The 22,241-nt window shown below is 41.6% G+C and overlaps 15 non-coding genes across 15 annotated transcripts; all 15 read right to left on the reverse strand.

Moving 5' to 3' along the window:
• Window positions 1-747: 747 nt before the first annotated feature.
• Window positions 748-820, reverse strand: TRNAV-CAC (transfer RNA valine (anticodon CAC)). Its single transcript has one exon. It is a non-coding gene; the product is annotated as a tRNA-Val (tRNA).
• A 272-nt stretch (window positions 821-1,092) lies between these two features.
• Window positions 1,093-1,164, reverse strand: TRNAP-UGG (transfer RNA proline (anticodon UGG)). Its single transcript has one exon. It is a non-coding gene; the product is annotated as a tRNA-Pro (tRNA).
• A 1,970-nt stretch (window positions 1,165-3,134) lies between these two features.
• On the reverse strand, window positions 3,135-3,207 carry TRNAV-CAC (transfer RNA valine (anticodon CAC)). The gene has a single exon. It is a non-coding gene; the product is annotated as a tRNA-Val (tRNA).
• A 272-nt stretch (window positions 3,208-3,479) lies between these two features.
• TRNAP-UGG (transfer RNA proline (anticodon UGG)) lies at window positions 3,480-3,551 on the reverse strand. The gene has a single exon. It is a non-coding gene; the product is annotated as a tRNA-Pro (tRNA).
• A 1,970-nt stretch (window positions 3,552-5,521) lies between these two features.
• On the reverse strand, window positions 5,522-5,594 carry TRNAV-CAC (transfer RNA valine (anticodon CAC)). The gene has a single exon. It is a non-coding gene; the product is annotated as a tRNA-Val (tRNA).
• Window positions 5,595-5,866: 272 nt separating this feature from the next.
• Window positions 5,867-5,938, reverse strand: TRNAP-UGG (transfer RNA proline (anticodon UGG)). The gene has a single exon. It is a non-coding gene; the product is annotated as a tRNA-Pro (tRNA).
• Window positions 5,939-10,315: 4,377 nt separating this feature from the next.
• On the reverse strand, window positions 10,316-10,388 carry TRNAV-CAC (transfer RNA valine (anticodon CAC)). The gene has a single exon. It is a non-coding gene; the product is annotated as a tRNA-Val (tRNA).
• A 272-nt stretch (window positions 10,389-10,660) lies between these two features.
• Window positions 10,661-10,732, reverse strand: TRNAP-UGG (transfer RNA proline (anticodon UGG)). The gene has a single exon. It is a non-coding gene; the product is annotated as a tRNA-Pro (tRNA).
• Window positions 10,733-12,702: 1,970 nt separating this feature from the next.
• On the reverse strand, window positions 12,703-12,775 carry TRNAV-CAC (transfer RNA valine (anticodon CAC)). Its single transcript has one exon. It is a non-coding gene; the product is annotated as a tRNA-Val (tRNA).
• A 272-nt stretch (window positions 12,776-13,047) lies between these two features.
• Window positions 13,048-13,119, reverse strand: TRNAP-UGG (transfer RNA proline (anticodon UGG)). Its single transcript has one exon. It is a non-coding gene; the product is annotated as a tRNA-Pro (tRNA).
• Window positions 13,120-15,444: 2,325 nt separating this feature from the next.
• On the reverse strand, window positions 15,445-15,516 carry TRNAP-UGG (transfer RNA proline (anticodon UGG)). Its single transcript has one exon. It is a non-coding gene; the product is annotated as a tRNA-Pro (tRNA).
• Window positions 15,517-17,496: 1,980 nt separating this feature from the next.
• On the reverse strand, window positions 17,497-17,569 carry TRNAV-CAC (transfer RNA valine (anticodon CAC)). Its single transcript has one exon. It is a non-coding gene; the product is annotated as a tRNA-Val (tRNA).
• A 272-nt stretch (window positions 17,570-17,841) lies between these two features.
• On the reverse strand, window positions 17,842-17,913 carry TRNAP-UGG (transfer RNA proline (anticodon UGG)). The gene has a single exon. It is a non-coding gene; the product is annotated as a tRNA-Pro (tRNA).
• Window positions 17,914-19,883: 1,970 nt separating this feature from the next.
• On the reverse strand, window positions 19,884-19,956 carry TRNAV-CAC (transfer RNA valine (anticodon CAC)). The gene has a single exon. It is a non-coding gene; the product is annotated as a tRNA-Val (tRNA).
• Window positions 19,957-20,228: 272 nt separating this feature from the next.
• On the reverse strand, window positions 20,229-20,300 carry TRNAP-UGG (transfer RNA proline (anticodon UGG)). The gene has a single exon. It is a non-coding gene; the product is annotated as a tRNA-Pro (tRNA).
• Window positions 20,301-22,241: the final 1,941 nt, after the last annotated feature.

Raw genomic sequence — 22,241 nt, forward strand, 5'->3', positions numbered from 1 at the left:
TCTCTGGCACTTTTTGTGCAAAGTAAGAGACACACATGACACCTTTTTATAAAAGTCATCGGTTTCTTTGTTACTGTGTACTTTCAAAGCATGGGGCTTTCACACGTCAGGTAAACCTGATTACCACTACACAACAAAAGCAGATGCAGCTTTCTTATCTATGTCGTGATAGAACAGTTGTGAATTGAGTAGAAGAAGGGCCCTGATGTGATACTTATTACATGCAGCCTGTAAGATAGTCAAACATGCAGGCTAGGAAGGAAGATGCAAATATCAATGTATTAGAAAAACACCTAAAGGCGAGTGATATGCTTTCATTCATGCATGGCTAGGAAAAATCGCCATACTGTTGCAAACATTCTTACACCACCAACTGGAAATAAATGATTCTGACATTAAACGTAAAGGTGACAATGCATTTGTATCATCACCCTGAGAAGGATCATCTTGGAATTGAGCCGAGGGCCTCTGCACTCAAAGCCAGAAACACTCCACTAAAATAAGATTCCTGTTGGTGCCAACAATTCTCCATGTTAATGCTTGTTCTAGGTGAGCAGTGAACCGATTGCAGGGCTCTTTTGAAAGCAAGGTCTGAGAACCAACAGATACATCCACACGCCGATTACTTTAGTGTTTTGAGAGAATTCCCTTTCTTGGAACGAGATTGCATGAAATAATCTTCAGGGCTTGGACAATTCCATGGCAAAACAGCACCTATCAACATTGTAGCCAACACAATATAACAACTGTTTCTGCCCGGTTTCGAACCGGGGACCTTTCGCGTGTGAGGCGAACGTGATAACCACTACACTACAGAAACAGATACCTACAGTTGATTTTTCTGTAATGAAACTGCTCCGAACTGGCTATTCCATGGGCCTCTGGCTTTAGATTTCTTTCATGCAACCTGCCCGACATCCCTAGCTGAACGCTCGTACATGCCATGCAAGACCAGATGTTTGGTATTAGCTCAGACTGGGCAGGGCTGAAGCATGAGACTCTAGCAAAGAATTATCCACTACTGCAAAGAAAAAATTGATGTTGGTTTTGAAACGCAAACTTCAAAACTACTTGAAAAGAGTACCAAGAAAAGGGCTCGTCCGGGATTTGAACCCGGGACCTCTCGCACCCAAAGCGAGAATCATACCCCTAGACCAACGAGCCCTCAAAATCCTCTTACCTCTCAAAAGCTAATACCGGCTCTAAGCCCGCAATGAAGATCATGCTGGTATCTTTATGATGCTTGGTCTGTGAATACGCATGAAAGTCAGTCTCAACTTACCCTTTCTCAAACGATAGCACTATCATTTACAAGTGTCTCCTTTTATTCCGTCCCAGCTTTGGACACGTCTTACAGGAAGTCAGCCCTTATTTATATATTTCTTCAGTGGCTGAAGCTTAATGAGAAAGAGTAACAAGTTGTTCATAACAACATAAGAAACACATTGTGCATTTTCTCTTAAATACTCCTTCACTTTGTGCCAAAAGAAATACCAAGGTGAATACCTAGGCCACAGATTCAAGCTAAAGATCTTCCTGCTGAATGCAAGGCGCAATAAAAACTGCATATCGCTGGACTAAAGCATTCCTTGCATAGCCTCTAACATCATAACATAACTGAGCTGCTAGCAGCAAGCTAACCAATACCTTTCTGAAATGAGAATGACATGTGCTTATCTGCTCAATCAGTGCTCGATCAGGCGAGATTTAGAAAAGGTGGAAAGGGTCCAAGTGGATGCCCCTGCCTTTTTAGGGTGGGTCCTGCTGACTATCATAGGATTGCTTGTAAAAGTGGCCAGGGTCAGAGGAAAAGCTGCCAACACTTCTTAGCGTTCTCTATAGATGCAGCCATTTTCTGTGACTGTTATTTCGGCCTTTTCCCAGAAGTCTCTATTCTGCCTATGCAAATTAACAAAAGCAGTGCTTATTCCTCACTTGCTCAAATGTCCTTCCTGTCCAGAAAGCTCTGATTAAGCATGCTTATTTTCTTTTTCTGGGATATTTTAAATTGTTTCGCTGTCCAGTCTGTGGCAGTAGAAAGCTGCTTATGATGCCAGGTTTTGATGAATCCCCAAGGTACAAGTACAGAGGAATATATCAGTCTCTAGGATATGGAACTTTTAGCTAACACATCACAATATGTGATGCTTGCCAAGAAAACACTACATTCTGGAGCGCTGATGATCAGAACATTCTGCTCCTGAAGGATAGAAAAGACAGCTTGATTGAAATAAAGTCTGTTTATATTGACGCTCTCTCTCTCCCTATATATACATACATGCATACACACACACACACAGGTATGTCATGCATTTCTTCAGATTTGTTTCAACCATTTACCATTTATTGGAGAATCCCTACTTTTCAAGTGACTGCAAATGAAGTCATCTCTGGCACTTTTTGTGCAAAGTAAGAGACACACATGACACCTTTTTATAAAAGTCATCGGTTTCTTTGTTACTGTGTACTTTCAAAGCATGGGGCTTTCACACGTCAGGTAAACCTGATTACCACTACACAACAAAAGCAGATGCAGCTTTCTTATCTATGTCGTGATAGAACAGTTGTGAATTGAGTAGAAGAAGGGCCCTGATGTGATACTTATTACATGCAGCCTGTAAGATAGTCAAACATGCAGGCTAGGAAGGAAGATGCAAATATCAATGTATTAGAAAAACACCTAAAGGCGAGTGATATGCTTTCATTCATGCATGGCTAGGAAAAATCGCCATACTGTTGCAAACATTCTTACACCACCAACTGGAAATAAATGATTCTGACATTAAACGTAAAGGTGACAATGCATTTGTATCATCACCCTGAGAAGGATCATCTTGGAATTGAGCCGAGGGCCTCTGCACTCAAAGCCAGAAACACTCCACTAAAATAAGATTCCTGTTGGTGCCAACAATTCTCCATGTTAATGCTTGTTCTAGGTGAGCAGTGAACCGATTGCAGGGCTCTTTTGAAAGCAAGGTCTGAGAACCAACAGATACATCCACACGCCGATTACTTTAGTGTTTTGAGAGAATTCCCTTTCTTGGAACGAGATTGCATGAAATAATCTTCAGGGCTTGGACAATTCCATGGCAAAACGGCACCTATCAACATTGTAGCCAACACAATATAACAACTGTTTCTGCCCGGTTTCGAACCGGGGACCTTTCGCGTGTGAGGCGAACGTGATAACCACTACACTACAGAAACAGATACCTACAGTTGATTTTTCTGTAATGAAACTGCTCCGAACTGGCTATTCCATGGGCCTCTGGCTTTAGATTTCTTTCATGCAACCTGCCCGACATCCCTAGCTGAACGCTCGTACATGCCATGCAAGACCAGATGTTTGGTATTAGCTCAGACTGGGCAGGGCTGAAGCATGAGACTCTAGCAAAGAATTATCCACTACTGCAAAGAAAAAATTGATGTTGGTTTTGAAACGCAAACTTCAAAACAACTTGAAAAGAGTACCAAGAAAAGGGCTCGTCCGGGATTTGAACCCGGGACCTCTCGCACCCAAAGCGAGAATCATACCCCTAGACCAACGAGCCCTCAAAATCCTCTTACCTCTCAAAAGCTAATACCGGCTCTAAGCCCGCAATGAAGATCATGCTGGTATCTTTATGATGCTTGGTCTGTGAATACGCATGAAAGTCAGTCTCAACTTACCCTTTCTCAAACGATAGCACTATCATTTACAAGTGTCTCCTTTTATTCCGTCCCAGCTTTGGACACGTCTTACAGGAAGTCAGCCCTTATTTATATATTTCTTCAGTGGCTGAAGCTTAATGAGAAAGAGTAACAAGTTGTTCATAACAACATAAGAAACACATTGTGCATTTTCTCTTAAATACTCCTTCACTTTGTGCCAAAAGAAATACCAAGGTGAATACCTAGGCCACAGATTCAAGCTAAAGATCTTCCTGCTGAATGCAAGGCGCATTAAAAACTGCATATCGCTGGACTAAAGCATTCCTTGCATAGCCTCTAACATCATAACATAACTGAGCTGCTAGCAGCAAGCTAACCAATACCTTTCTGAAATGAGAATTACATGTGCTTATCTGCTCAATCAGTGCTCGATCAGGCGAGATTTAGAAAAGGTGGAAAGGGTCCAAGTGGATGCCCCTTCCTTTTTAGGGTGGGTCCTGCTGACTATCATAGGATTGCTTGTAAAAGTGGCCATGGTCAGAGGAAAAGCTGCCAACACTTCTTAGCGTTCTCTATAGATGCAGCCATTTTCTGTGACTGTAATTTCGGCCTTTTCCCAGAAGTCTCTATTCTGCCTATGCAAATTAACAAAAGCAGTGCTTATTCCTCACTTGCTCAAATGTCCTTCCTGTCCAGAAAGCTCTGATTAAGCATGCTTATTTTCTTTTTCTGGGATATTTTAAATTGTTTCGCTGTCCAGTCTGTGGCAGTAGAAAGCTGCTTATGATGCCAGGTTTTGATGAATCCCCAAGGTACAAGTACAGAGGAATATATCAGTCTCTAGGATATGGAACTTTTAGCTAACACATCACAATATCTGATGCTTGCCAAGAAAACACTACATTCTGGAGCGCTGATGATCAGAACATTCTGCTCCTGAAGGATAGAAAAGACAGCTTGATTGAAATAAAGTCTGTTTATATTGACGCTCTCTCTCTCCCTATATATACATACATGCGTACACACACACACACAGGTATGTCATGCAGTTCTTCAGATTTGTTTCAACCATTTACCATTTATTGGAGAATCCCTACTTTTCAAGTGACTGCAAATGAAGTCATCTCTGGCACTTTTTGTGCAAAGTAAGAGACACACATGACACCTTTTTATAAAAGTCATCAGTTTCTTTGTTACTGTGTACTTTCAAAGCATGGGGCTTTCACACGTCAGGTAAACCTGATTACCACTACACAACAAAAGCAGATGCAGCTTTCTTATCTATGTCGTGATAGAACAGTTGTGAATTGAGTAGAAGAAGGGCCCTGATGTGATACTTATTACATGCAGCCTGTAAGATAGTCAAACATGCAGGCTAAGAAGGAAGATGCAAATATCAATGTATTAGAAAAACACCTAAAGGCGAGTGATATGCTTTCATTCATGCATGGCTAGGAAAAATCGCCATACTGTTGCAAACATTCTTACACCACCAACTGGAAATAAATGATTCTGACATTAAACGTAAAGGTGACAATGCATTTGTATCATCACCTTGAGAAGGATCATCTTGGAATTGAGCCGAGGGCCTCTGCACTCAAAGCCAGAAACACTCCACTAAAATAAGATTCCTGTTGGTGCCAACAATTCTCCATGTTAATGCTTGTTCTAGGTGAGCAGTGAACCGATTGCAGGGCTCTTTTGAAAGCAAGGTCTGAGAACCAACAGATACATCCACACGCCGATTACATTAGTGTTTCGAGAGAATTCCCTTTCTTGGAACGAGATTGCATGAAATAATCTTCAGGGCTTGGACAATTCCATGGCAAAACGGCACCTATCAACATTGTAGCCAACACAATATAACAACTGTTTCTGCCCGGTTTCGAACCGGGGACCTTTCGCGTGTGAGGCGAACGTGATAACCACTACACTACAGAAACAGATACCTACAGTTGATTTTTCTGTAATGAAACTGCTCCGAACTGGCTATTCCATGGGCCTCTGGCTTTAGATTTCTTTCATGCAACCTGCCCGACATCCCTAGCTGAACGCTCGTACATGCCATGCAAGACCAGATGTTTGGTATTAGCTCAGACTGGGCAGGGCTGAAGCATGAGACTCTAGCAAAGAATTATCCACTACTGCAAAGAAAAAATTGATGTTGGTTTTGAAACGCAAACTTCAAAACAACTTGAAAAGAGTACCAAGACAAGGGCTCGTCCGGGATTTGAACCCGGGACCTCTCGCACCCAAAGCGAGAATCATACCCCTAGACCAACGAGCCCTCAAAATCCTCTTACCTCTCAAAAGCTAATACCGGCTCTAAGCCCGCAATGAAGATCATGCTGGTATCTTTATGATGCTTGGTCTGTGAATACGCATGAAAGTCAGTCTCAACTTACCCTTTCTCAAACGATAGCACTATCATTTACAAGTGTCTCCTTTTATTCCGTCCCAGCTTTGGACACGTCTTACAGGAAGTCAGCCCTTATTTATATATTTCTTCAGTGGCTGAAGCTTAATGAGAAAGAGTAACAAGTTGTTCATAACAACATAAGAAACACATTGTGCATTTTCTCTTAAATACTCCTTCACTTTGTGCCAAAAGAAATACCAAGGTGAATACCTAGGCCACAGATTCAAGCTAAAGATCTTCCTGCTGAATGCAAGGCGCATTAAAAACTGCATATCGCTGGACTAAAGCATTCCTTGCATAGCCTCTAACATCATAACATAACTGAGCTGCTAGCAGCAAGCTAACCAATACCTTTCTGAAATGAGAATGACATGTGCTTATCTGCTCAATCAGTGCTCAATCAGGCTCGATCAGTCGAGATTTAGAAAAGGTGGAAAGGGTCCAAGTGGATGCCCCTTCCTTTTTAGGGTGGGTCCTGCTGACTATCATAGGATTGCTTGTAAAAGTGGCCAGGGTCAGAGGAAAAGCTGCCAACACTTCTTAGCGTTCTCTATAGATGCAGCCATTTTCTGTGACTGTAATTTCGGCCTTTTCCCAGAAGTCTCTATTCTGCCTATGCAAATTAACAAAAGCAGTGCTTATTCCTCACTTGCTCAAATGTCCTTCCTGTCCAGAAAGCTCTGATTAAGCATGCTTATTTTCTTTTTCTGGGATATTTTAAATTGTTTCGCTGTCCAGTCTGTGGCAGTAGAAAGCTGCTTATGATGCCAGGTTTTGATGAATCCCCAAGGTACAAGTACAGAGGAATATATCAGTCTCTAGGATATGGAACTTTTAGCTAACACATCACAATATGTGATGCTTGCCAAGAAAACACTACATTCTGGAGCGCTGATGATCAGAACATTCTGCTCCTGAAGGATAGAAAAGACAGCTTGATTGAAATAAAGTCTGTTTATATTGACGCTCTCTCTCTCCCTATATATACATACATGCATACACACACACACACAGGTATGTCATGCATTTCTTCAGATTTGTTTCAACCATTTACCATTTATTGGAGAATCCCTACTTTTCAAGTGACTGCAAATGAAGTCATCTCTGGCACTTTTTGTGCAAAGTAAGAGACACACATGACACCTTATTATAAAAGTCATCGGTTTCTTTGTTACTGTGTACTTTCAAAGCATGGGGCTTTCACACGTCAGGTAAACCTGATTACCACTACACAACAAAAGCAGATGCAGCTTTCTTATCTATGTCGTGATAGAACAGTTGTGAATTGAGTAGAAGAAGGGCCCTGATGTGATACTTATTACATGCAGCCTGTAAGATAGTCAAACATGCAGGCTAGGAAGGAAGATGCAAATATCAATGTATTAGAAAAACACCTAAAGGCGAGTGATATGCTTTCATTCATGCATGGCTAGGAAAAATCGCCATACTGTTGCAAACATTCTTACACCACCAACTGGAAATAAATGATTCTGACATTAAACGTAAAGGTGAGAATGCATTTGTATCATCACCTTGAGAAGGATCATCTTGGAATTGAGCCGAGGGCCTCTGCACTCAAAGCCAGAAACACTCCACTAAAATAAGATTCCTGTTGGTGCCAACAATTCTCCATGTTAATGCTTGTTCTAGGTGAGCAGTGAACCGATTACAGGGCTCTTTTGAAAGCAAGGTCTGAGAACCAACAGATACATCCACACGCCGATTACTTTAGTGTTTTGAGAGAATTCCCTTTCTTGGAACGAGATTGCATGAAATAATCTTCAGGGCTTGGACAATTCCATGGCAAAACGGCACCTATCAACATTGTAGCCAACACAATATAACAACTGTTTCTGCCCGGTTTCGAACCGGGGACCTTTCGCGTGTGAGGCGAACTTGATAACCACTACACTACAGAAACAGATACCTACAGTTGATTTTTCTGTAATGAAACTGCTCCGAACTGGCTATTCCATGGGCCTCTGGCTTTAGATTTCTTTCATGCAACCTGCCCGACATCCCTAGCTGAACGCTCGTACATGCCATGCAAGACCAGATGTTTGGTATTAGCTCAGACTGGGCAGGGCTGAAGCATGAGACTCTAGCAAAGAATTATCCACTACTGCAAAGAAAAAATTGATGTTGGTTTTGAAACGCAAACTTCAAAACAACTTGAAAAGAGTACCAAGAAAAGGGCTTGTCCGGGATTTGAACCCGGGACCTCTCGCACCCAAAGCGAGAATCATACCCCTAGACCAACGAGCCCTCAAAATTCTCTTACCTCTCAAAAGCTAATACCGGCTCTAAGCCCGCAATGAAGATCATGCTGGTATCTTTATGATGCTTGGTCTGTGAATACGCATGAAAGTCAGTCTCAACTTACCCTTTCTCAAACGATAGCACTATCATTTACAAGTGTCTCCTTTTATTCCGTCCCAGCTTTGGACACGTCTTACAGGAAGTCAGCCCTTATTTATATATTTCTGCAGTGGCTGAAGCTTAATGAGAAAGAGTAACAAGTTGTTCATAACAACATAAGAAACACATTGTGCATTTTCTCTCAAATACTCCTTCACTTTGTGCCAAAAGAAATACCAAGGTGAATACCTAGGCCACAGATTCAAGCTAAAGATCTTCCTGGTGAAGGCAAGGCGCAATAAAAACTGCATATCGCTGGACTAAAGCATTCCTTGCATAGCCTCTAACATCATAACATAACTGAGCTGCTAGCAGCAAGCTAACCAATACCTTTCTGAAATGAGAATGACATGTGCTTATCTGCTCAATCAGTGCTCAATCAGGCTCGATCAGGCGAGATTTAGAAAAGGTGGAAAGGGTCCAAGTGGATGCCCCTTCCTTTTTAGGGTGGGTCCTGCTGACTATCATAGGATTGCTTGTAAAAGTGGCCAGGGTCAGAGGAAAAGCTGCCAACACTTCTTAGCGTTCTCTATAGATGCAGCCATTTTCTGTGACTGTAATTTCGGCCTTTTCCCAGAAGTCTCTATTCTGCCTATGCAAATTAACAAAAGCAGTGCTTATTCCTCACTTGCTCAAATGTCCTTCCTGTCCAGAAAGCTCTGATTAAGCATGCTTATTTTCTTTTTCTGGGATATTTTAAATTGTTTCGCTGTCCAGTCTGTGGCAGTAGAAAGCTGCTTATGATGCCAGGTTTTGATGAATCCCCAAGGTACAAGTACAGAGGAATATATCAGTCTCTAGGATATGGAACTTTTAGCTAACACATCACAATATGTGATGCTTGCCAAGAAAACACTACATTCTGGAGCGCTGATGATCAGAACATTCTGCTCCTGAAGGATAGAAAAGACAGCTTGATTGAAATAAAGTCTGTTTATATTGACGCTCTCTCTCTCCCTATATATACATACATGCATACACACACACACACAGGTATGTCATGCATTTCTTCAGATTTGTTTCAACCATTTACCATTTATTGGAGAATCCCTACTTTTCAAGTGACTGCAAATGAAGTCATCTCTGGCACTTTTTGTGCAAAGTAAGAGACACACATGACACCTTTTTATAAAAGTCATCGGTTTCTTTGTTACTGTGTACTTTCAAAGCATGGGGCTTTCACACGTCAGGTAAACCTGATTACCACTACACAACAAAAGCAGATGCAGCTTTCTTATCTATGTCGTGATAGAACAGTTGTGAATTGAGTAGAAGAAGGGCCCTGATGTGATACTTATTACATGCAGCCTGTAAGATAGTCAAACATGCAGGCTAGGAAGGAAGATGCAAATATCAATGTATTAGAAAAACACCTAAAGGCGAGTGATATGCTTTCATTCATGCATGGCTAGGAAAAATCGCCATACTGTTGCAAACATTCTTACACCACCAACTGGAAATAAATGATTCTGACATTAAACGTAAAGGTGACAATGCATTTGTATCATCACCCTGAGAAGGATCATCTTGGAATTGAGCCGAGGGCCTCTGCACTCAAAGCCAGAAACACTCCACTAAAATAAGATTCCTGTTGGTGCCAACAATTCTCCATGTTAATGCTTGTTCTAGGTGAGCAGTGAACCGATTGCAGGGCTCTTTTGAAAGCAAGGTCTGAGAACCAACAGATACATCCACACGCCGATTACTTTAGTGTTTTGAGAGAATTCCCTTTCTTGGAACGAGATTGCATGAAATAATCTTCAGGGCTTGGACAATTCCATGGCAAAACGGCACCTATCAACATTGTAGCCAACACAATATAACAACTGTTTCTGCCCGGTTTCGAACCGGGGACCTTTCGCGTGTGAGGCGAACGTGATAACCACTACACTACAGAAACAGATACCTACAGTTGATTTTTCTGTAATGAAACTGCTCCGAACTGGCTATTCCATGGGCCTCTGGCTTTAGATTTCTTTCATGCAACCTGCCCGACATCCCTAGCTGAACGCTCGTACATGCCATGCAAGACCAGATGTTTGGTATTAGCTCAGACTGGGCAGGGCTGAAGCATGAGACTCTAGCAAAGAATTATCCACTACTGCAAAGAAAAAATTGATGTTGGTTTTGAAACGCAAACTTCAAAACAACTTGAAAAGAGTACCAAGAAAAGGGCTCGTCCGGGATTTGAACCCGGGACCTCTCGCACCCAAAGCGAGAATCATACCCCTAGACCAACGAGCCCTCAAAATCCTCTTACCTCTCAAAAGCTAATACCGGCTCTAAGCCCGCAATGAAGATCATGCTGGTATCTTTATGATGCTTGGTCTGTGAATACGCATGAAAGTCAGTCTCAACTTACCCTTTCTCAAACGATAGCACTATCATTTACAAGTGTCTCCTTTTATTCCGTCCCAGCTTTGGACACGTCTTACAGGAAGTCAGCCCTTATTTATATATTTCTTCAGTGGCTGAAGCTTAATGAGAAAGAGTAACAAGTTGTTCATAACAACATAAGAAACACATTGTGCATTTTCTCTTAAATACTCCTTCACTTTGTGCCAAAAGAAATACCAAGGTGAATACCTAGGCCACAGATTCAAGCTAAAGATCTTCCTGCTGAATGCAAGGCGCATTAAAAACTGCATATCGCTGGACTAAAGCATTCCTTGCATAGCCTCTAACATCATAACATAACTGAGCTGCTAGCAGCAAGCTAACCAATACCTTTCTGAAATGAGAATTACATGTGCTTATCTGCTCAATCAGTGCTCGATCAGGCGAGATTTAGAAAAGGTGGAAAGGGTCCAAGTGGATGCCCCTTCCTTTTTAGGGTGGGTCCTGCTGACTATCATAGGATTGCTTGTAAAAGTGGCCATGGTCAGAGGAAAAGCTGCCAACACTTCTTAGCGTTCTCTATAGATGCAGCCATTTTCTGTGACTGTAATTTCGGCCTTTTCCCAGAAGTCTCTATTCTGCCTATGCAAATTAACAAAAGCAGTGCTTATTCCTCACTTGCTCAAATGTCCTTCCTGTCCAGAAAGCTCTGATTAAGCATGCTTATTTTCTTTTTCTGGGATATTTTAAATTGTTTCGCTGTCCAGTCTGTGGCAGTAGAAAGCTGCTTATGATGCCAGGTTTTGATGAATCCCCAAGGTACAAGTACAGAGGAATATATCAGTCTCTAGGATATGGAACTTTTAGCTAACACATCACAATATGTGATGCTTGCCAAGAAAACACTACATTCTGGAGCGCTGATGATCAGAACATTCTGCTCCTGAAGGATAGAAAAGACAGCTTGATTGAAATAAAGTCTGTTTATATTGACGCTCTCTCTCTCCCTATATATACATACATGCGTACACACACACACACAGGTATGTCATGCATTTCTTCAGATTTGTTTCAACCATTTACCATTTATTGGAGAATCCCTACTTTTCAAGTGACTGCAAATGAAGTCATCTCTGGCACTTTTTGTGCAAAGTAAGAGACACACATGACACCTTTTTATAAAAGTCATCAGTTTCTTTGTTACTGTGTACTTTCAAAGCATGGGGCTTTCACACGTCAGGTAAACCTGATTACCACTACACAACAAAAGCAGATGCAGCTTTCTTATCTATGTCGTGACAGAACAGTTGTGAATTGAGTAGAAGAAGGGCCCTGATGTGATACTTATTACATGCAGCCTGTAAGATAGTCAAACATGCAGGCTAAGAAGGAAGATGTAAATATCAATGTATTAGAAAAACACCTAAAGGCGAGTGATATGCTTTCATTCATGCATGGCTAGGAAAAATCGCCATACTGTTGCAAACATTCTTACACCACCAACTGGAAATAAATGATTCTGACATTAAACGTAAAGGTGACAATGCATTTGTATCATCACCTTGAGAAGGATCATCTTGGAATTGAGCCGAGGGCCTCTGCACTCAAAGCCAGAAACACTCCACTAAAATAAGATTCCTGTTGGTGCCAACAATTCTCCATGTTAATGCTTGTTCTAGGTGAGCAGTGAACCGATTACAGGGCTCTTTTGAAAGCAAGGTCTGAGAACCAACAGATACATCCACACGCCGATTACTTTAGTGTTTTGAGAGAATTCCCTTTCTTGGAACGAGATTGCATGAAATAATCTTCAGGGCTTGGACAATTCCATGGCAAAATGGCACCTATCAACATTGTAGCCAACACAATATAACAACTGTTTCTGCCCGGTTTCGAACCGGGGACCTTTCGCGTGTGAGGCGAACGTGATAACCACTACACTACAGAAACAGATACCTACAGTTGATTTTTCTGTAATGAAACTGCTCCGAACTGGCTATTCCATGGGCCTCTGGCTTTAGATTTCTTTCATGCAACCTGCCCGACATCCCTAGCTGAACGCTCGTACATGCCATGCAAGACCAGATGTTTGGTATTAGCTCAGACTGGGCAGGGCTGAAGCATGAGACTCTAGCAAAGAATTATCCACTACTGCAAAGAAAAAATTGATGTTGGTTTTGAAACGCAAACTTCAAAACAACTTGAAAAGAGTACCAAGAAAAGGGCTCGTCCGGGATTTGAACCCGGGACCTCTCGCACCCAAAGCGAGAATCATACCCCTAGACCAACGAGCCCTCAAAATCCTCTTACCTCTCAAAAGCTAATACCGGCTCTAAGCCCGCAATGAAGATCATGCTGGTATCTTTATGATGCTTGGTCTGTGAATACGCATGAAAGTCAGTCTCAACTTACCCTTTCTCAAACGATAGCACTATCATTTACAAGTGTCTCCTTTTATTCCGTCCCAGCTTTGGACACGTCTTACAGGAAGTCAGCCCTTATTTATATATTTCTTCAGTGGCTGAAGCTTAATGAGAAAGAGTAACAAGTTGTTCATAACAACATAAGAAACACATTGTGCATTTTCTCTTAAATACTCCTTCACTTTGTGCCAAAAGAAATACCAAGGTGAATACCTAGGCCACAGATTCAAGCTAAAGATCTTCCTGCTGAATGCAAGGCGCAATAAAAACTGCATATCGCTGGACTAAAGCATTCCTTGCATAGCCTCTAACATCATAACATAACTGAGCTGCTAGCAGGAAGCTAACCAATACCTTTCTGAAATGAGAATGACATGTGCTTATCTGCTCAATCAGTGCTCAATCAGGCTCGATCAGGCGAGATTTAGAAAAGGTGGAAAGGGTCCAAGTGGATGCCCCTTCCTTTTTAGGGTGGGTCCTGCTGACTATCATAGGATTGCTTGTAAAAGTGGCCAGGGTCAGAGGAAAAGCTGCCAACACTTCTTAGCGTTCTCTATAGATGCAGCCATTTTCTGTGACTGTAATTTCGGCCTTTTCCCAGAAGTCTCTATTCTGCCTATGCAAATTAACAAAAGCAGTGCTTATTCCTCACTTGCTCAAATGTCCTTCCTGTCCAGAAAGCTCTGATTAAGCATGCTTATTTTCTTTTTCTGGGATATTTTAAATTGTTTCGCTGTCCAGTCTGTGGCAGTAGAAAGCTGCTTATGATGCCAGGTTTTGATGAATCCCCAAGGTACAAGTACAGAGGAATATATCAGTCTCTAGGATATGGAACTTTTAGCTAACACATCACAATATGTGATGCTTGCCAAGAAAACACTACATTCTGGAGCGCTGATGATCAGAACATTCTGCTCCTGAAGGATAGAAAAGACAGCTTGATTGAAATAAAGTCTGTTTATATTGACGCTCTCTCTCTCCCTATATATACATACATGCATACACACACACACACAGGTATGTCATGCATTTCTTCAGATTTGTTTCAACCATTTACCATTTATTGGAGAATCCCTACTTTTCAAGTGACTGCAAATGAAGTCATCTCTGGTACTTTTTGTGCAAAGTAAGAGACACACATGACACCTTATTATAAAAGTCATCGGTTTCTTTGTTACTGTGTACTTTCAAAGCATGGGGCTTTCACACGTCAGGTAAACCTGATTACCACTACACAACAAAAGCAGATGCAGCTTTCTTATCTATGTCGTGATAGAACAGTTGTGAATTGAGTAGAAGAAGGGCCCTGATGTGATACTTATTACATGCAGCCTGTAAGATAGTCAAACATGCAGGCTAGGAAGGAAGATGCAAATATCAATGTATTAGAAAAACACCTAAAGGCGAGTGATATGCTTTCATTCATGCATGGCTAGGAAAAATCGCCATACTGTTGCAAACATTCTTACACCACCAACTGGAAATAAATGATTCTGACATTAAACGTAAAGGTGAGAATGCATTTGTATCATCACCTTGAGAAGGATCATCTTGGAATTGAGCCGAGGGCCTCTGCACTCAAAGCCAGAAACACTCCACTAAAATAAGATTCCTGTTGGTGCCAACAATTCTCCATGTTAATGCTTGTTCTAGGTGAGCAGTGAACCGATTACAGGGCTCTTTTGAAAGCAAGGTCTGAGAACCAACAGATACATCCACACGCCGATTACTTTAGTGTTTTGAGAGAATTCCCTTTCTTGGAACGAGATTGCATGAAATAATCTTCAGGGCTTGGACAATTCCATGGCAAAACGGCACCTATCAACATTGTAGCCAACACAATATAACAACTGTTTCTGCCCGGTTTCGAACCGGGGACCTTTCGCGTGTGAGGCGAACTTGATAACCACTACACTACAGAAACAGATACCTACAGTTGATTTTTCTGTAATGAAACTGCTCCGAACTGGCTATTCCATGGGCCTCTGGCTTTAGATTTCTTTCATGCAACCTGCCCGACATCCCTAGCTGAACGCTCGTACATGCCATGCAAGACCAGATGTTTGGTATTAGCTCAGACTGGGCAGGGCTGAAGCATGAGACTCTAGCAAAGAATTATCCACTACTGCAAAGAAAAAATTGATGTTGGTTTTGAAACGCAAACTTCAAAACAACTTGAAAAGAGTACCAAGAAAAGGGCTCGTCCGGGATTTGAACCCGGGACCTCTCGCACCCAAAGCGAGAATCATACCCCTAGACCAACGAGCCCTCAAAATTCTCTTACCTCTCAAAAGCTAATACCGGCTCTAAGCCCGCAATGAAGATCATGCTGGTATCTTTATGATGCTTGGTCTGTGAATACGCATGAAAGTCAGTCTCAACTTACCCTTTCTCAAACGATAGCACTATCATTTACAAGTGTCTCCTTTTATTCCGTCCCAGCTTTGGACACGTCTTACAGGAAGTCAGCCCTTATTTATATATTTCTGCAGTGGCTGAAGCTTAATGAGAAAGAGTAACAAGTTGTTCATAACAACATAAGAAACACATTGTGCATTTTCTCTCAAATACTCCTTCACTTTGTGCCAAAAGAAATACCAAGGTGAATACCTAGGCCACAGATTCAAGCTAAAGATCTTCCTGCTGAATGCAAGGCGCAATAAAAACTGCATATCGCTGGACTAAAGCATTCCTTGCATAGCCTCTAACATCATAACATAACTGAGCTGCTAGCAGCAAGCTAACCAATACCTTTCTGAAATGAGAATGACATGTGCTTATCTGCTCAATCAGTGCTCAATGAGGCTCGATCAGGTGAGATTTAGAAAAGGTGGAAAGGGTCCAAGTGGATGCCCCTTCCTTTTTAGGGTGGGTCCTGCTGACTATCATAGGATTGCTTGTAAAAGTGGCCAGGGTCAGAGGAAAAGCTGCCAACACTTCTTAGCGTTCTCTATAGATGCAGCCATTTTCTGTGACTGTAATTTCGGCCTTTTCCCAGAAGTCTCTATTCTGCCTATGCAAATTAACAAAAGCAGTGCTTATTCCTCACTTGCTCAAATGTCCTTCCTGTCCAGAAAGCTCTGATGAAGCATGCTTATTTTCTTTTTCTGGGATATTTTAAATTGTTTCGCTGTCCAGTCTGTGGCAGTAGAAAGCTGCTTATGATGCCAGGTTTTGATGAATCCCCAAGGTACAAGTACAGAGGAATATATCAGTCTCTAGGATATGGAACTTTTAGCTAACACATCACAATATGTGATGCTTGCCAAGAAAACACTACATTCTGGAGCGCTGATGATCAGAACATTCTGCTCCTGAAGGATAGAAAAGACAGCTTGATTGAAATAAAGTCTGTTTATATTGACGCTCTCTCTCTCCCTATATATACATACATGCATACACACACACACACAGGTATGTCATGCATTTCTTCAGATTTGTTTCAACCATTTACCATTTATTGGAGAATCCCTACTTTTCAAGTGACTGCAAATGAAGTCATCTCTGGCACTTTTTGTGCAAAGTAAGAGACACACATGACACCTTTTTATAAAAGTCATCGGTTTCTTTGTTACTGTGTACTTTCAAAGCATGGGGCTTTCACACGTCAGGTAAACCTGATTACCACTACACAACAAAAGCAGATGCAGCTTTCTTATCTATGTCATGATAGAACAGTTGTGAATTGAGTAGAAGAAGGGCCCTGATGTGATACTTATTACATGCAGCCTGTAAGATAGTCAAACATGCAGGCTAGGAAGGAAGATGCAAATATCAATGTATTAGAAAAACACCTAAAGGCGAGTGATATGCTTTCATTCATGCATGGCTAGGAAAAATCGCCATACTGTTGCAAACATTCTTACACCACCAACTGGAAATAAATGATTCTGACATTAAACGTAAAGGTGACAATGCATTTGTATCATCACCCTGAGAAGGATCATCTTGGAATTGAGCCGAGGGCCTCTGCACTCAAAGCCAGAAACACTCCACTAAAATAAGATTCCTGTTGGTGCCAACAATTCTCCATGTTAATGCTTGTTCTAGGTGAGCAGTGAACCGATTGCAGGGCTCTTTTGAAAGCAAGGTCTGAGAACCAACAGATACATCCACACGCCGATTACTTTAGTGTTTTGAGAGAATTCCCTTTCTTGGAACGAGATTGCATGAAATAATCTTCAGGGCTTGGACAATTCCATGGCAAAACAGCACCTATCAACATTGTAGCCAACACAATATAACAACTGTTTCTGCCCGGTTTCGAACCGGGGACCTTTCGCGTGTGAGGCGAACGTGATAACCACTACACTACAGAAACAGATACCTACAGTTGATTTTTCTGTAATGAAACTGCTCCGAACTGGCTATTCCATGGGCCTCTGGCTTTAGATTTCTTTCATGCAACCTGCCCGACATCCCTAGCTGAACGCTCGTACATGCCATGCAAGACCAGATGTTTGGTATTAGCTCAGACTGGGCAGGGCTGAAGCATGAGACTCTAGCAAAGAATTATCCACTACTGCAAAGAAAAAATTGATGTTGGTTTTGAAACGCAAACTTCAAAACTACTTGAAAAGAGTACCAAGAAAAGGGCTCGTCCGGGATTTGAACCCGGGACCTCTCGCACCCAAAGCGAGAATCATACCCCTAGACCAACGAGCCCTCAAAATCCTCTTACCTCTCAAAAGCTAATACCGGCTCTAAGCCCGCAATGAAGATCATGCTGGTATCTTTATGATGCTTGGTCTGTGAATACGCATGAAAGTCAGTCTCAACTTACCCTTTCTCAAACGATAGCACTATCATTTACAAGTGTCTCCTTTTATTCCGTCCCAGCTTTGGACACGTCTTACAGGAAGTCAGCCCTTATTTATATATTTCTTCAGTGGCTGAAGCTTAATGAGAAAGAGTAACAAGTTGTTCATAACAACATAAGAAACACATTGTGCATTTTCTCTTAAATACTCCTTCACTTTGTGCCAAAAGAAATACCAAGGTGAATACCTAGGCCACAGATTCAAGCTAAAGATCTTCCTGCTGAATGCAAGGCGCAATAAAAACTGCATATCGCTGGACTAAAGCATTCCTTGCATAGCCTCTAACATCATAACATAACTGAGCTGCTAGCAGCAAGCTAACCAATACCTTTCTGAAATGAGAATGACATGTGCTTATCTGCTCAATCAGTGCTCGATCAGGCGAGATTTAGAAAAGGTGGAAAGGGTCCAAGTGGATGCCCCTGCCTTTTTAGGGTGGGTCCTGCTGACTATCATAGGATTGCTTGTAAAAGTGGCCAGGGTCAGAGGAAAAGCTGCCAACACTTCTTAGCGTTCTCTATAGATGCAGCCATTTTCTGTGACTGTTATTTCGGCCTTTTCCCAGAAGTCTCTATTCTGCCTATGCAAATTAACAAAAGCAGTGCTTATTCCTCACTTGCTCAAATGTCCTTCCTGTCCAGAAAGCTCTGATTAAGCATGCTTATTTTCTTTTTCTGGGATATTTTAAATTGTTTCGCTGTCCAGTCTGTGGCAGTAGAAAGCTGCTTATGATGCCAGGTTTTGATGAATCCCCAAGGTACAAGTACAGAGGAATATATCAGTCTCTAGGATATGGAACTTTTAGCTAACACATCACAATATGTGATGCTTGCCAAGAAAACACTACATTCTGGAGCGCTGATGATCAGAACATTCTGCTCCTGAAGGATAGAAAAGACAGCTTGATTGAAATAAAGTCTGTTTATATTGACGCTCTCTCTCTCCCTATATATACATACATGCATACACACACACACACAGGTATGTCATGCATTTCTTCAGATTTGTTTCAACCATTTACCATTTATTGGAGAATCCCTACTTTTCAAGTGACTGCAAATGAAGTCATCTCTGGCACTTTTTGTGCAAAGTAAGAGACACACATGACACCTTTTTATAAAAGTCATCGGTTTCTTTGTTACTGTGTACTTTCAAAGCATGGGGCTTTCACACGTCAGGTAAACCTGATTACCACTACACAACAAAAGCAGATGCAGCTTTCTTATCTATGTCGTGATAGAACAGTTGTGAATTGAGTAGAAGAAGGGCCCTGATGTGATACTTATTACATGCAGCCTGTAAGATAGTCAAACATGCAGGCTAGGAAGGAAGATGCAAATATCAATGTATTAGAAAAACACCTAAAGGCGAGTGATATGCTTTCATTCATGCATGGCTAGGAAAAATCGCCATACTGTTGCAAACATTCTTACACCACCAACTGGAAATAAATGATTCTGACATTAAACGTAAAGGTGACAATGCATTTGTATCATCACCCTGAGAAGGATCATCTTGGAATTGAGCCGAGGGCCTCTGCACTCAAAGCCAGAAACACTCCACTAAAATAAGATTCCTGTTGGTGCCAACAATTCTCCATGTTAATGCTTGTTCTAGGTGAGCAGTGAACCGATTGCAGGGCTCTTTTGAAAGCAAGGTCTGAGAACCAACAGATACATCCACACGCCGATTACTTTAGTGTTTTGAGAGAATTCCCTTTCTTGGAACGAGATTGCATGAAATAATCTTCAGGGCTTGGACAATTCCATGGCAAAACGGCACCTATCAACATTGTAGCCAACACAATATAACAACTGTTTCTGCCCGGTTTCGAACCGGGGACCTTTCGCGTGTGAGGCGAACGTGATAACCACTACACTACAGAAACAGATACCTACAGTTGATTTTTCTGTAATGAAACTGCTCCGAACTGGCTATTCCATGGGCCTCTGGCTTTAGATTTCTTTCATGCAACCTGCCCGACATCCCTAGCTGAACGCTCGTACATGCCATGCAAGACCAGATGTTTGGTATTAGCTCAGACTGGGCAGGGCTGAAGCATGAGACTCTAGCAAAGAATTATCCACTACTGCAAAGAAAAAATTGATGTTGGTTTTGAAACGCAAACTTCAAAACAACTTGAAAAGAGTACCAAGAAAAGGGCTCGTCCGGGATTTGAACCCGGGACCTCTCGCACCCAAAGCGAGAATCATACCCCTAGACCAACGAGCCCTCAAAATCCTCTTACCTCTCAAAAGCTAATACCGGCTCTAAGCCCGCAATGAAGATCATGCTGGTATCTTTATGATGCTTGGTCTGTGAATACGCATGAAAGTCAGTCTCAACTTACCCTTTCTCAAACGATAGCACTATCATTTACAAGTGTCTCCTTTTATTCCGTCCCAGCTTTGGACACGTCTTACAGGAAGTCAGCCCTTATTTATATATTTCTTCAGTGGCTGAAGCTTAATGAGAAAGAGTAACAAGTTGTTCATAACAACATAAGAAACACATTGTGCATTTTCTCTTAAATACTCCTTCACTTTGTGCCAAAAGAAATACCAAGGTGAATACCTAGGCCACAGATTCAAGCTAAAGATCTTCCTGCTGAATGCAAGGCGCATTAAAAACTGCATATCGCTGGACTAAAGCATTCCTTGCATAGCCTCTAACATCATAACATAACTGAGCTGCTAGCAGCAAGCTAACCAATACCTTTCTGACATGAGAATTACATGTGCTTATCTGCTCAATCAGTGCTCGATCAGGCGAGATTTAGAAAAGGTGGAAAGGGTCCAAGTGGATGCCCCTTCCTTTTTAGGGTGGGTCCTGCTGACTATCATAGGATTGCTTGTAAAAGTGGCCATGGTCAGAGGAAAAGCTGCCAACACTTCTTAGCGTTCTCTATAGATGCAGCCATTTTCTGTGACTGTAATTTCGGCCTTTTCCCAGAAGTCTCTATTCTGCCTATGCAAATTAACAAAAGCAGTGCTTATTCCTCACTTGCTCAAATGTCCTTCCTGTCCAGAAAGCTCTGATTAAGCATGCTTATTTTCTTTTTCTGGGATATTTTAAATTGTTTCGCTGTCCAGTCTGTGGCAGTAGAAAGCTGCTTATGATGCCAGGTTTTGATGAATCCCCAAGGTACAAGTACAGAGGAATATATCAGTCTCTAGGATATGGAACTTTTAGCTAACACATCACAATATGTGATGCTTGCCAAGAAAACACTACATTCTGGAGCGCTGATGATCAGAACATTCTGCTCCTGAAGGATAGAAAAGACAGCTTGATTGAAATAAAGTCTGTTTATATTGACGCTCTCTCTCTCCCTATATATACATACATGCGTACACACACACACACAGGTATGTCATGCATTTCTTCAGATTTGTTTCAACCATTTACCATTTATTGGAGAATCCCTACTTTTCAAGTGACTGCAAATGAAGTCATCTCTGGCACTTTTTGTGCAAAGTAAGAGACACACATGACACCTTTTTATAAAAGTCATCAGTTTCTTTGTTACTGTGTACTTTCAAAGCATGGGGCTTTCACACGTCAGGTAAACCTGATTACCACTACACAACAAAAGCAGATGCAGCTTTCTTATCTATGTCGTGACAGAACAGTTGTGAATTGAGTAGAAGAAGGGCCCTGATGTGATACTTATTACATGCAGCCTGTAAGATAGTCAAACATGCAGGCTAAGAAGGAAGATGCAAATATCAATGTATTAGAAAAACACCTAAAGGCGAGTGATATGCTTTCATTCATGCATGGCTAGGAAAAATCGCCATACTGTTGCAAACATTCTTACACCACCAACTGGAAATAAATGATTCTGACATTAAACGTAAAGGTGACAATGCATTTGTATCATCACCTTGAGAAGGATCATCTTGGAATTGAGCCGAGGGCCTCTGCACTCAAAGCCAGAAACACTCCACTAAAATAAGATTCCTGTTGGTGCCAACAATTCTCCATGTTAATGCTTGTTCTAGGTGAGCAGTGAATCGATTGCAGGGCTCTTTTGAAAGCAAGGTCTGAGAACCAACAGATACATCCACACGCCGATTACTTTAGTGTTTTGAGAGAATTCCCTTTCTTGGAACGAGATTGCATGAAATAATCTTCAGGGCTTGGACAATTCCATGGCAAAACGGCACCTAT

Source organism: Triturus cristatus, chromosome 8, assembly GCF_964204655.1.
Source record: "Triturus cristatus chromosome 8, aTriCri1.1, whole genome shotgun sequence".
Classification (NCBI taxonomy): Eukaryota; Metazoa; Chordata; class Amphibia; order Caudata; family Salamandridae; genus Triturus; species Triturus cristatus.